The sequence below is a fragment of the Zootoca vivipara genome, chromosome 4 (assembly GCF_965207765.1).
Source record: "Zootoca vivipara chromosome 4, rZooViv2.hap1.1, whole genome shotgun sequence".
NCBI lineage: Eukaryota > Metazoa > Chordata > Lepidosauria > Squamata > Lacertidae > Zootoca > Zootoca vivipara.
Genome location: NC_142587.1, coordinates 39,383,685 through 39,397,830, shown reverse-complemented (window position 1 = coordinate 39,397,830; position 14,146 = coordinate 39,383,685).

The following is a 14,146-nucleotide window of genomic DNA, read 5'->3' as shown; positions in this document are numbered from 1 at the left end:
TTTCTTTTCTTTTACTAAAGAGAACCACAAAATCTCTGTCCTTGTTTCTACCAGACAAAACTGAAAGGCAGTACACTGTCAGGATGATGTGTGAGTGGCAGTTCTCTTGCCTGATGCACAGGGACAGAAGATCATTAAAGGGGTACCTTGGGCCATAGCTACTTTACAGGTGCTTTGAGCATGAAGAGCTACTCCGGCTACCAGTGGCTTCTTCCAATGGGATGACCTACTAAAAGGCATATACCAGGGACATAAACTAATCAATCTTGGTTGGAACTCTGCTACAGCTCTGGAGCACAGTGTATGTGGCTTAATGGTTAATCCAGACTCAACCAATATGTCTCAACTTATTTTTGCAGTTTGCACAATTTGTGTGTGTGTATATATATATATATATGGATGTTCATCACGCTGCAGTTCGCATGGCCACCAAACTCCAATATGCCACTGGAACAGCAGGTGGGCAGGAAAGTGAGCAAGCAGCAGAAGGAGGCTTTTCTCTCCCATCTCCAGCAGCAGCAGCAGCAGCAACGAGGTGTAATGGGAGATGGAGGGTGGTGACTTGGAGAAGCTCCAAGGAAATGTGAGGTGGTTTGGCTGAGCTTTATGATCAGGGGAATAGTTTTGGAGAGGGGGTGTGGTGGGCAGTGTGGGCAAGTCAAGCGAGCAGAAGAAGCAGCCCTGTGTGTGTGTAAATAAATGCCTGCTGAGAACAGCATAGTATTATGAAAGGGTTGGGTTTTTGGAAGACGCCTGTGCGTGAATTTGTTTTATCAGTGTAGATCAGCGCACGCTGACCAACGCACAGTCTTCGCAGTAGGGCTCTGTTCCGATGGCATGTAGTAGTCACGACAAACCGGTAGATTCCTATCTGCTGCAGCCTTCATCCGCCTTCACAGCTGTTGTAACATACCGCTTGTTATCATCCACCTGTTCTGCCATTGAGGACTTTTTGGATCATTCTTTGTCTAGCTCCTTCCCTTTGACCTTACCGCCTTGGGTGACCCTGCTGGGAGTACGAGATTCCCGGCGGCTTCGCTCACAAGGGTCATAGGAACATGCAAGCCCACTCACCACGACAAGGTGATGACTGTGGAAGGACGTGTGGATCCAGAATTGGTCTCCACAGTCACTTACGGACCCATTGTTAAAACTGTGTTTATGGAAGACAATCTTACTCGGCTACGAGTGATCGCCAAAGAAGAAGAAGTATTATGAAAGTACTTTAATCAAAGAATTCCAATTAGATGTCTATTTTGCATGGGTGTAAAAATAATTACATAAGAAGCATTTTTAAGGACCACAGCTATTGCTGCATGTGAAATCATTCTTAAATGCATGAGATCAATGGAGTTTTGTGTGAATAAAAACAGCAGGACTTGGCACAAAGACAACACCAAACTAGTCATTATTCGTTCTCACTGTTTCTTTTTCTTCTTGGTACCTCACAATAAAACAAAAAGCAACTCCATAGCTTTTATTTCTCTGGATTAGCATACCTCAGTTCGAAGGGTTACAGTTTTGGGAATTACTTTTTTCTTTGTTGTTGTTTGTTTTTAAAAGATAGCTTTCACAGAAAAACTAATAAAAGCTGCACTAATTTTATATTTGTACTTCATACATGCTGTACTCTGAAGTTTAAGTTCTTTACTAAACCACTGGAACAAACTGGCAATGTTTTATTGAAAGTCGGTTAAGGTATATAATATACATACATTAAATATTCAGACGTCAAACTGCTTTTATGCACTGTTCATAAATGAGTTCGGTTCACTTTGACAATATAGAACAAATGTATTGCATCTGCTGGAAATTTACATTAATATCTTGCATTATTTATTTGTTGTGATTCTCAAACCAGCTTCAGATTGTTTGGAGTCCTTAAGCCATTGCTAATTCATCTCAAACTAAGGTGTGAACACCTCTGCATAGGGGGTGGACATTCCCAACCACCAATGCCCCCTTTAGTGTACACAGTCAGAAACGAAACTGGCACTAATGAAACGGTGCTGATGTGAACAGCTGGGGAGAACAAGCTGAGAAACACACTGGGTGAAGCTGACCACTTCCCTGTGCGCTAAAGCAGTGTTTCCCAATTAGCTAAGTACTATGAACATCCTGTTTTTCAAAAGCCAAGCCATGTACCCCCTACTTTTGAAAATTTGGACATCTCTGTGGTAGTTTTTGTTATGTGAATGGTGTTACGGACCTCCTGGGTGGGTTATGTGGGCACCCTGGGGTCTGCGGACCACCAATTGGGAACCACTACTTTAAAGTGTTAATGTGAAATAAAATTATTATAGAAAACAGTGTTAACGTGAACACACCCTTGGTCTGGAAACTGCTGTCAGTTCACCAATGCATTGCCCTCCCCACCCCTTGCTGCATTTACCCAATGAATAATTTCTAGCGTTCCATCATCAAAACATGATGGGGAGTCTTAGGAAGAATGGCTGGGGAGAGTGGGATGGGTGGGGTAGGAAATTGCCATCCCTCAGCACCTGCAGCTCCCTCATTTTGCCTGATAACATGCCAGTCCTGTTTGCACAAGCCACAGTTTCCCGTATTCAGGTTAAATGAGAAACCCCAATTTGTCTAAAACTATTGTGATAACCTTCAGTTTTTCAACATGCAATGGAGGAAGACAATGAGTCTAATTGCAGCTGGTGCACAAAACGTTAAACCATCATTTAGATGGCATGTGGGTAGGGCCTCAAGAGTACAGACTTCCCAGTTCTTACACCTTAATAACTATTCATATATACTATTGTTGTACTGTGTATTTTGGGTCTATGGACGGCAATAAAGCTGTGTGTGTGGCTTCCCAGAGGATGGTGAAAGCTAATTGTGATTAAGTCCTATTGAAACAAAATTTATTCATATTCTAAGTGAAGGAGAGAAAGTTGAAGTAAATAAGTTTGTCTAGATCCATGAATGAATGAACTAAATTTGACCTACGCTTTGGTTCATAAGCCAAGTTTGCTCCATGAATAAATTTTAATTGTTTCTCTTAATTTTATTTCCAAAACATCAAATCAGAATCCCTTCTCAGTTCAACCTGGTAAACTGAAAATGCTCTTTAAATACACATAACAGAATCTTCCCCCGCCTTGCCAAACAGTATTCTGTGCCTGGCCTGTGTTACAGTGACATCTGTTGAATGAAAATGGAAGGTGCAGCAAAGTGACTTGAGGAAAGTGCTCCACACTTACTTTTTGAAAACCATAAATGCACCATAGTGACCTAAATGTCCCATTTCCGCATTGCCTAAGGAGAATATTACATAATAAAAACCTAAATAGAAATTTCTGGCAATCATTGTGCTATTATATCAGATTCTGTTCGGAGGAAACTCTAGCATGATTTCTCAGAAAATAATCCCTGAATTCAGTGGGTCTTGCTGCTCATAAGTAAGTGTGTACAGGACTGCAATTTAAAGGATGGGGACATAAGAGCAATCGTGCCAGAACAAGCCAAAGGTTCGTCTAGTCTAGTATCCTACAGTGGACAAACAAATGATTCTGGAAAGCCCTTAGGCAGGGTTTGCTGTTAATAGTGCTTTCCTGATACAGCTCCCCAGCAGCTGGTGCACAGAAACAAATACTGCGGCATAGGTGTGAACCCAGGGTTGTTGTTGTTGTTTAAGATGAATGCTTATTGAATGCATACATGCATGCATGTCACCATGATACCTGGGGTTTAAGAGGACTGAAAGGTGCACAAATCTTGTTAAATATAACAAATGAATGGAACAAAGAATTCTAAGATGAACAGCATTCTTCAACATACACTGACTTTAGAAGGCAATCTCACTAAGGTTTTTTTTGTATGTGTGTGTTTTGCACAATAATATATACGGTAGTGGACTGAGTACCCTCAATTGTGTGCCTAGGACTGCCGAAGCACTGGCTGATATTAGCTTAAGGCTGCTCCTTGTAGATGTTTCAACGTGGGGAGATACTTACACTACAGCAGCATTCAATATGTAGCAAACCAAGAAAGGGTGGTTTCCAATCGAAATTGGGTGGTCTTTGTTAGGAGCTACAGCTTCTAACCAGGCACAGGAAGATCTCCAAAATTATTCTGGACACTTCTAAGATATCAATGCCTTTGAGGTGCTCTTTAATACTTATCCTGAGAACTGCTACTGTTTTGGGGACAGCATTAGGAGATGATTTGATAGATTGATTCAGTTTATTTATATGCTGTCACTTTTATACAGCGAGGAGTACCCATAGTGGGTTGTAACAAACATTCACTTATCAAAAATATTGGGGTGGGGTAGAGAGGTCAGTATATATATATGAAAATAAAACAGGACAAAGCCAACCATTAGCAGCTATATTCAATATTATAAAAGAAATAGGTAAAAGTAAAGGGGCCCCTGACAGTTAAGTCCAGTCGTGAATGACTCTGGGGTTGCGGCACTCATCTCGCTTTACTGGCCAAGGGAGCTGGCATACAGCTTCTGGGACATGTGGCCAGCATGACTAAGCTGCTTCTGGCAAACCACAGCAGCGCACAGAAATGCCGTTTACCTTCCCACCAGAGCGGTACCTATTTATCTACCTGCACTTGACGTGCTTTCGAACTGCTAAGTGGGCAGGAGCTGGGATCAATGGGAGCTCACCCCGTCACAGGGATTTGAACCGCCGACTTTCTGATTGGCAAGCCCTATAAAATAAATATATAAAAGAAATAAGCTAGACTTAAATTCAGAAGTACAAACGAAAATGAAACTTTTAAGAAAACTCAGTAAATTTCCAACTGCTGGTGCAGATCACATTTCACTCCAAGGAGCTTCAGCAGCCTGGCTTCAGATAAATGCCCCCCACCCAATTCTAATTAATGCTCTAAGCACAATAGCACACGGTCAGAGCCATAGGGTGGCTCAGTTTACTATCCTTTTGGGAAACAATGGCTAACCTTTTTTCAGGCCAAAATTTGCATTGATTTATGGCCAGTCCTCCAGATGATGCATGTCAAAGGTAGAACATGGCCTGGCCAACTTTAATTATTTTTCAGGACAAATTGGAGGCGGGGTTGGTCACACAAAAAATTTGGGCACCCCCAAATCACAGAGGAGACCCACAAGAGTAGGAGAGAGAGAGAATATTAGACAAATTGGGGTGGGGTGGCGGTAGAAGCTTGGAAGGCCACAAGAAAACTTTTGGCATTACAGTATTGCAGCAGGGGACCTACCATAGGAGCAGTCAATGGGTGGGATTAACCTAACATGCCCCATCAGCAGAAGCCCTGTGCAAGGACTTCCACCTGTGCAATGTGGCTTCCCCAACCCTCTCCTGTCCCTGCACCACCCACACCTGTTGGGAGAATTCCCAGAACGCCACATGGGAATGTAGGAGAGATGGAACCATTCCAACTGGCAAGCTGCAATTCTTCTGCATGTGGAATGTTCAGAAACATGTGGTGCTGAATTCCGCTGAATGTTTTTATATATTTAAAAAATGCAAAATCAGGGTGGGGACCATAAAAAAAGCTCTTGGGAGGCTGGATGCAGCCTGTGGGCAGACTTGCCACCTCAGATTTAGGAGAGAGGTAAAGCAGATCCCTGGCGCATATGTGCTGACTTAAACATGAAAGTGGCCATTTAGAGCCCATTGAACAGTACTTCCCAAGTAGGCCGTCTGTCAATGTTGCACCACCAAGCACACAAGGCTTTTAGTCCATTCATCAGCCCATATGCTAGCAGTATCCGCTACATTTTTAAATCAGATCTCTTGCATTGACTTTCCCCCCCTGAAATCTGGTAATTCTCACAATTATCCAACAATACATGTTTCTCTGTGTGGAAAGCAGTATTCCCCCCCCCAATTCTACTTCCTTTTTCATGGAGAAAAACTGACAGAGTTTAAATTTTCTCACAGTTACTTTGAGCTGAGAATAGCAGCTCTTAAATTAGTTTCGATGAGGTGGCATGATGCAAGGAGTTTGCAGCAGTCTAGCACTGAAATGTGGAAATATCTGAATATGCAAATGAACTGGAATATTGTATAAAGATTATCATTTGATGATAGAGGATTTTGTGCATTTGGCTGATAAATCAAGCAAAGTAGCTCCTTGTATGACTTCCCTCTATCACATATGTAACCTTCAAATATACAAGCACAGTAATTGCCTTACAAGATAAAACCAGAGTCTATCCAGTCCAGTTTCTTGTTCCTCAGTCACTAGTGAGATGCCCCTTGAAAATTTACAAGGAAGGCAAGATGCACATAGCCAAAGCTTGTTCTTTGTACAGTGGTACCTCAGGTTAAGAACTTAATTTGTTCTGGAGGTCCGTTCTTAACTTGAAACTGTTCTTAACCTGAGGTACCACTTTAGCTAATGGGGCCTCCTGCTGCCGCCACTCCATTTTTGTTCTCATCCTGAAGCAAAGTTCTTAACCCAAGAGGTACTATTTCTGGGTTAGCGGAGTCTGTAACCTGAAGTGTCTGTAACCTGAAGCGTCTGTAATCCGAGGTACCACTGTACCTTGTATCCCCTAATTCTCTAATGATATGTTGCTTCTGAGCACCAAGATTCCATTTATGTCTCTGGACCTATGATAGTGCTATTTTCTTTTATTGCCTTTCGTCACTTCATTGGTTTTTCCCCTGCTCTATTTGCTTCCCCCTGTGTCTTTTCTCTGTGGCTTCCACGCATCTTTCATCCTTCTTAGGAAATAACAGCACAACTTGGGGATTGATTTTTTTTTCCTCTCATACCGGTACTTTTTTACAAGAACACAAAGCAAAACTGAAACCAGTGAAAAAAAGGGGAAGAGGGAAAACATTAGCTTGTAACATTGATTGGTTGTCCTCTTTTGTGATGGCACTGTCCTTTATAAATTACAAATTACTTCTGTATATTATCTTTCCTCCTGCCTTCCCTCTTGTGATTTCTAGCTACTTAAGACTGTGAGCCTTTGTAAGATCTTGTCATTATTTGAGAAGTGCTTCAAGAACAACAACAATGAATGCTTTCTTTGGAGCATTAATAATTTGAAGAAGTATTAATACTTATTAAGGAAAAACCAATGTGTGCCATGCCACTTTATTCAGCCTCTATTAAAGAGGTTAATTGAGGCCAGGCATGTCAAGAGAATCACAGGGATGAAAAGGTCATATTGTGCAAGATGAGCAAAGAAGCAGGATCATCCATACCAAAATATGGTTATCCCAACTCATATTAATTTTCACTCTATTAAATATGCAGAGATGACCCATGTCCATGTACTGTAATGTTCTACTAGGGCTCTAATGCTCACCAGTAATTACCACAGATCCAATCACTTTGTCAAAAGGCATTGGGGGGTGCAACCAGGAACTTTCAGTTCTGAGTGCCCTGCATGGTGATGTACCCAGAACTGGTCTCCAGCTTGGATAACTCTCAGGCTCTGAACTGGCCCCACCGACTCAAGTTAGCTATTGTGTTTTTTTCCTGGACAGGAAGGGCTATAAACATATTCCTGATTGATCTGGCATCTTGCCCGAGCACTAAGATCTCCCTGTGTGTGTTTTGTGCTTCCTTCTGGTCTGACCTGAACATGAGCAAGAACTCTCATAGCATGTCTGACCACCTGAGGGCAATATAGTCTAACCGGTAAGTTGTTGGCTACAGGACCTTGGAGAGTACCAAGTGAACAAAAACTTGCTTGGACAAGGTCAAAAACTGAGTGAGGTCTCTCATCAGCCCAGACTACCTCTTTCGAGTTCCACCTCTTTCCTGGAGAAAGGTGAGCTCAAAGGGCTGGTCTGATGGCCTGGAGCCTAGAACTTCAGCTCTTCTCTATTAGTTCAATTCTAGCATGTTGCTAGAACTGGTGATCCAGCAATAGAGAATGTGGAGGCCTCAGTGAAGAGGCATTTGGCTGTTCTCAGGACCCTTGTTTAGGGGTCTATTGGATTATATGCTTTGGATCACGGCCAGTGTTGGTGCCCATGTCTGGTCTGAAACCTTCTGTGGCATTCACTGATGAACCTTCTGATCTGGCTGACCCTTCCTCATCTAGGACTGAATTTGAGCATGGGGTAGGGGTCATGACACCAACATCTGAATCTGGATTCACCTGTGATTCAACCTTGACACACTTGTTGCAAAATAACGTAAATAAAACCGAACACCTCTGCATACATGCATGAATTTTGTCAACTTGATCAGAACCATAACAAGAAGATGACATAGTGGTATGGATTTGGTGATGCATATATAAAGCCAGCAAGCATATATTAATTATCTGGACATTTTCTAACTATGACAAATATAGGAACTGAAGATGCCATTTGTGTGCTGCCTGTTCACATAGTTCCTGCGTGCTGCTTAGTTCGCACTACTTTCCCCCTACCATTATGCATTCTGGTTAATTCTACAGTTCCAAACAAGGATAGTGATCACCTGAAGTGTAGGGCCTTTGGATATTCTAAATCTAAACCAATCTGAATTACCTTAAAATGGATTCTAATTTTGACTTTGACTGCCCCATCCTACAATGCTGGGGTAATATAAGAAGCCTCCAGGCATGTAGGAGAAATCCATGCAGCCTCACAAATGCTAACCTCAGAAAACTTGGTGAGTGCTGGAATGGGGAGCATCTGCACTGCAGGTGCTTAATAGTCACACCCCCCCCCCAAGTTTCTCCTGGACGGATGCCAACAGAATTTCCTGGGCCTGTTACAATGTATGTGGATCCTGCTCCCCCAGGAATCTATTTACAAGAACTGTTACTTACGTACATATATTAACTCAACTTAGTCTACCTCACAGGTTGTTGCAAATATAAAAGTGGGAGGGGAGGGAAGTGTACAGAACCTTGAGCTCCTGGGTAGACAAGCAAGATAAAAAATATGTTCCAAACAGTGCAAATTAAACTATGGAATACACTCCCACCGAAGGCAGAAATGACTGCCCATTTGGATGAGGAATTTCTGGCCTTCCAGATATGTTTCACTCCATCTCCCATCAGCCCCAGCCAGCATTGTCAATAGCCAAGGATGCTGGGAGTTGTAGTCCAACAATATTTGGCAGGCCAGAAGTTCCCTATCCCTGGTTTAGAATATATGCACGCAGGATTGCCTTTCAGAATATCACTATCCTTGTTTTTTTATTACTTCTTTAATTATTGCTTTCTGTAATAAATTTGCTGAGTTAATGCTAGTGGCATGGACGTGACAGCAGCGCTTATCTCTTCATTGCACTGGAACATGGGATGAGGAGCCCACACCAAAGCTCTTCCCTTCGCAATGTCCCTATGTCATCCCCCATGGGACGGTTTCTGCCTATCTTCAGCCTTCTCCTATTACCCTAGAAATGTGGAGTGGGCTGGTGCTTCAGAAATCCCCATACCATTGAGGTAACATAAGAACCCCATTGTAGCAATTTACTACACTCCTAAAAGCAAGTCTAGGTGAGTTTCCAGAAAACACTTCATACTTATGCTTATGTATGCAGATATTCAGCACTACTGCCTTCGAGCTGGCAGTGCAACAGCACTTATTCCCCATAAGGCTGAAATCCTAAGATCACTTACTTTGCATTCAGTCCCACACTCACCTCAGTGGGACTTTTTTTTTTTTTTTGTAGAGATACATAGGATTACAGTTATGCAAGTTAAAACTGCTTTACATTCCCCAGCTGTAAAAATGATTCTTGACTTTCCCCCTGAAACTGCATATATTTATTCCTGGAAGCAGGAGGTGGAATTTCTCTTGTTATAGGAAAAACATAAAAGCATAATGAAATAAATTATTTAAAATGTAAGTCAGTGTCCCACACTGGTGTCTTGTAGAATATCTGAAAGCAAGTTACGCAGTTTGCATCTCTTCACTGAGGAGGATCAAATGTTTCATTTTAATATACACAAATAGATTCACATTGTCAGGAACAGAATTCAATTTAACCCATGGCCTTTTAAATTCAGGGAGTTTCCAGGCATTTATTTCGATAGGACATTAGACTTCAGATTTGCTGCATGGAGGCTATACTGTAACTCTGTTTGCACTTCAAGATACAATATTGCTGTGCTTCATTTCAACGCTTTCTCGAGGACTTACATAAAAGGACATCAAGTAACTCTAAAAATTCAGTGAGAAAACTTAAAGGAGCTAATTGAAGCAGTGTTCTGCTGGGAGCTCATTAACTCGAAAAGCTATAAACCACTGCAAAACAAATGCAATGTGTGATCTGTGGAGTTTTTTCAAAAGAAGATTTGAATAATGTTTAGAATTTGTATAGGCCAGTGACAGGAAACCTGTGGCCCTCTAGATGTAACTGGGGTACAATTCCCACCAGCCCTGGCCATTGGCCATGTTGGCTGCAGCTAATGAAAGTTGCAGAGTGAAATAATATCTGGAGTGCCGCAGATTCCCCATCTCTGCTATAGTGCTGTTGTCTTTTCAAATAACCCATAATAAAGTATGTTGTCTTGTAATCCTGACAACAATACTGTAAGGTAAGTGGCTATTTATCCACATACAGTATTACAGATGGAACTAAGAGTTGTTTGCTTAATGCTACCTAGTAAGTGCATTGTAGGGACCCAGGTGGCGCTGTGGGTTAAACAACAGAGTCTAGGGCTTGCTGATCAGAAGGTCAGTGGTTCGAGTCCCTGCAACGGGGTGAGCTCCCGTTGCTCGGTCCCAGCTCCTGCCCACCTAGCAGTTCGAAAGCACACCAAAGTGCAAGTAGATAAATAGGGACCGCTCCGGCGGGAAGGTAAATGGCGTTTCCGTGCGCTGCTCTGGTTCGCCAGAAGCAGCGTTGTCATGCTGGCCACATGACCCAGAAGCTGTCTGCGGACAAACGCCAGCTCCCTCGGCCTATAGAGCGAGATGAGCGCCGCAACCCCAGAGTCGGACACGACTGGACCTGATGGTCAGGGGCCCCTTTACCTTTACCTTTTTAAGTGCATTGTAGACATATTATTTGAAAGCGGGGAAGGTTGATTCATATCTCTTTTCACACTAGCCCTTGGGCTCAGTCAGGATCAAGTGTTATTTGGCAGCCTCAGACACAAAAGGTGGACGAAGGAAAAGGAGCAGACGAGAGGCTGGAAGGCAGGCATTCGGGGATACAGTAGAGAACAGAGATACTCCGGTTATGACTCTCGGTGGATAGGAGGAAACAATCTGGCCAGCTCTCTACCCTGCCCTTCCTGTGGAATGCAGGAGCAACATCAAGGAGATGGAAGGACTTTGGTTGGCCAGAGGGAAAAGGTAACAAAGGAGCTGGAGGCAGAAAGGCAGGACAACAGCCTTATCACTGAGAACCAGGTGCCACCTTCATAGGGGGCATCAGATACATCTTAGGAAAGGGCTTATCAAGAGCCCTTGTATAAAATTTCGAAAGAACCAACTCACTGTTCAGCATGGGCATAGGCAACATTACATAACAAAAAACACAGAAACTGAGTTGTTACAAATCACATACATTAAGTTCCCCATCACACAGTTGTGGCAGAGACACATGGGCATCCCTATCAATCATACAATGTTTTAAACATGGTTTGCCAACCTTTTTGGATTAGTAGGTACATTTTGAATTTTGAGAAAGTGCTATGGGTTCAGGCCACAAAATGGCTGCTGCGGGGGGATGTGGTATAAGATGCCCGAGAGTGGGGCGCAATTAAAAGAGAAGAGAAGGAGGAAGAGGACAAAATTGTGTGATCATGCCCTGCTTATCAGCCTGCCCATTGATTCAGGGGAAAGGTACCTACAGTCAGCCACTATCACTCTCTCACACACTCATACACACACACACACACAGAAGCTTGTTACATATCTCTCACGCTCAAAATGGAGGAAGACGAGATGTCCAGTCCTATCATCCAGTGAAATGTGGGCAGTTTTAATGTAGGTGTGGCTGAGCAGATGCCAACAGGAATTGAGCTGCACATGAACTGACCCAAGCTCAGTGGTGGCTCCCCACTTACAAAACCTTGTTCCCTGGTGCCATCATTATTTATTTTTAGGCAGCAGGCAAAAACATTTATTTTTCACCAAGCCTGTGGCCTTTAATTTGGTGGGCTTTTTATATTAGCGGTCTCCTCCAGTGCCTTTTTATAAATACGAATGTGCTTTTAGCTTTTACTCTGTTTTAGTTTTATGTTGGTTTTCATTTATGCACCACTTTTTTGTAACTTGCGTTGAGTCACTTTTCATTTTAAAAAGAGTAACTAATAAGTGCAATAAATAATATTATTTTTGAGGGAATATTTATGGAGACCTTCCGTACCGTGTTTCTCCGAAAATAAGACACCGTCTTATATTTATTTTTCCTCAAAAAAAACAACCACGGTGGCTTATTTTCAGGAGATGTTATTTTTGTTACGTGTCCAGCCTAGGCTCTTCCTTGGCAGCCTCCAGAACTGCACCTATCACTATGTCTTATTTTCGGGGTATGGCTTATATTGCACAAATGCTTAGAAATCCTGCTACAGCTTTTTTATGGGTATGTCTTATTTTCAGGGAAACAGGGTAGGTGCTATAGGAGGTACCGACATGCACACTGGTCTCTGGTGGTCTTGCATTCTACCCAGGACTCACTGGAGGGGCGAAACTTGGATTTCTCAAGAGATGAAACCTGGGATGCTTAATTAGGGTGGAGTATGCTCGCTGGAGGAAAGCCAACACATGAAAGGGATCATTCCAGGTGTCTCTCTTATTAGGTACAGCACCAGACTGAGATTAATTAATATTATGCAGATTTGCAACATCCATTGGCTGGCGTGCCTGTTGCTTATCTTCATTACCCCATGATCAGAACTAGCTTACACTACTTGCCACCTCTGATTGTTCAGGAGGAATGAAATGGGGGAAACTCCTTTCACCTTGTCCAGTATCCAGAACCCCCACTCAGTATATATCTACAAAACAGGAATGGAGAACCTCAGGCCTGGCGGCCAAATGTGGCGCCTCAGGCCACTCCATCAGACTCTCGAGACTTTCTCACACTCTCTCCCCTCAGGCCACAGCCTCGCCCTGCCCCCACTTTATACCATTTTGCCTGGGTGGAATGCGTCCTTGAACTCTGAGAATGCCTCTGTCCTGCACAGATGGAAGACAGAAAGGGGTGTGGGAGCGTGTGTAAAAACTAGCCAACTGAACAAAGCTAAAATTCACATTTTTGCCTCTGGCACCATAACACGGATATGTGCCCCCCCCCCGGAAGGTTGCTCAAAAGCTGAAAATGCTCCCCCATCCTTGCTATTAAATGTGCAGGTTCTGGGCTGGGTACCTTCTAACAGCTTACAGTTTTCCTGGATGTGAACATTAAGTTTGATTGAATATGCACTGGGGAGTTCCAAAAAAATCCACCTCTTTCCCACTCACTGTAATTTCCCTACAATTAAGTGTCCACCTTTGGCACTTTATAGCACTGCAACAAGAAGAAGATTTGAGGACTGTGGTGGTAGGAGGTATCAATTTTTCCTTTCCCCATCTGAAACTTCACTGCTGTTTCCCTCACCCCCGTGACCTCTGAACACCATAACAAGACTTTTGATCTGACATGACGGGAGCCCTGGAAAGGAGCAATGGGGACAACCTCCTGAAACAGCTTGTTATGGTTCCCACTTACTGTCTTAAATAACAAACATGGTAGCCCAGCTGGGCTGTGAAATGGGGCCTACCATAGATGAGGTAGGTATTTCTGCATGTTTTGGAGCCTCCCCAGGTATGCCTTAACATAGTCCTGTTAATAAGCAAAAGGCATGTTGAGGATAGTGGTTGAGTGCCCGGTTCTGGTGGGGCAGGATGGGGAAAACAACAACAAACGGATGGCAGCAGAGAACTGTCCTTATCCATTTGCTAATGGCTTATCCTACATGGATTTGGAGGGATATATTTGGAGGGATGCATACAATGAGGTTTTCCCTCCTTGCACTATATGCCTTTCCCACTTGCTAGCAACTTCCCCTCCATCACACTATATAGCGATAGGAACTCATTATTGAGACTTGCAGAGAGCCCTGAGCCTATGGACTGGTAAATCTGCCAATTTCAGTTTCCCTCAATTTCTCATTTTTCTCATGTTCATTTCTACATATTTCACATTCATCAGCATTTTGATGTGAATTTTTATAATATACACATTTTTGTATGCATGTTTCCTCATAACATTTCCTCCTAACATTTTTGTATGCATGTTT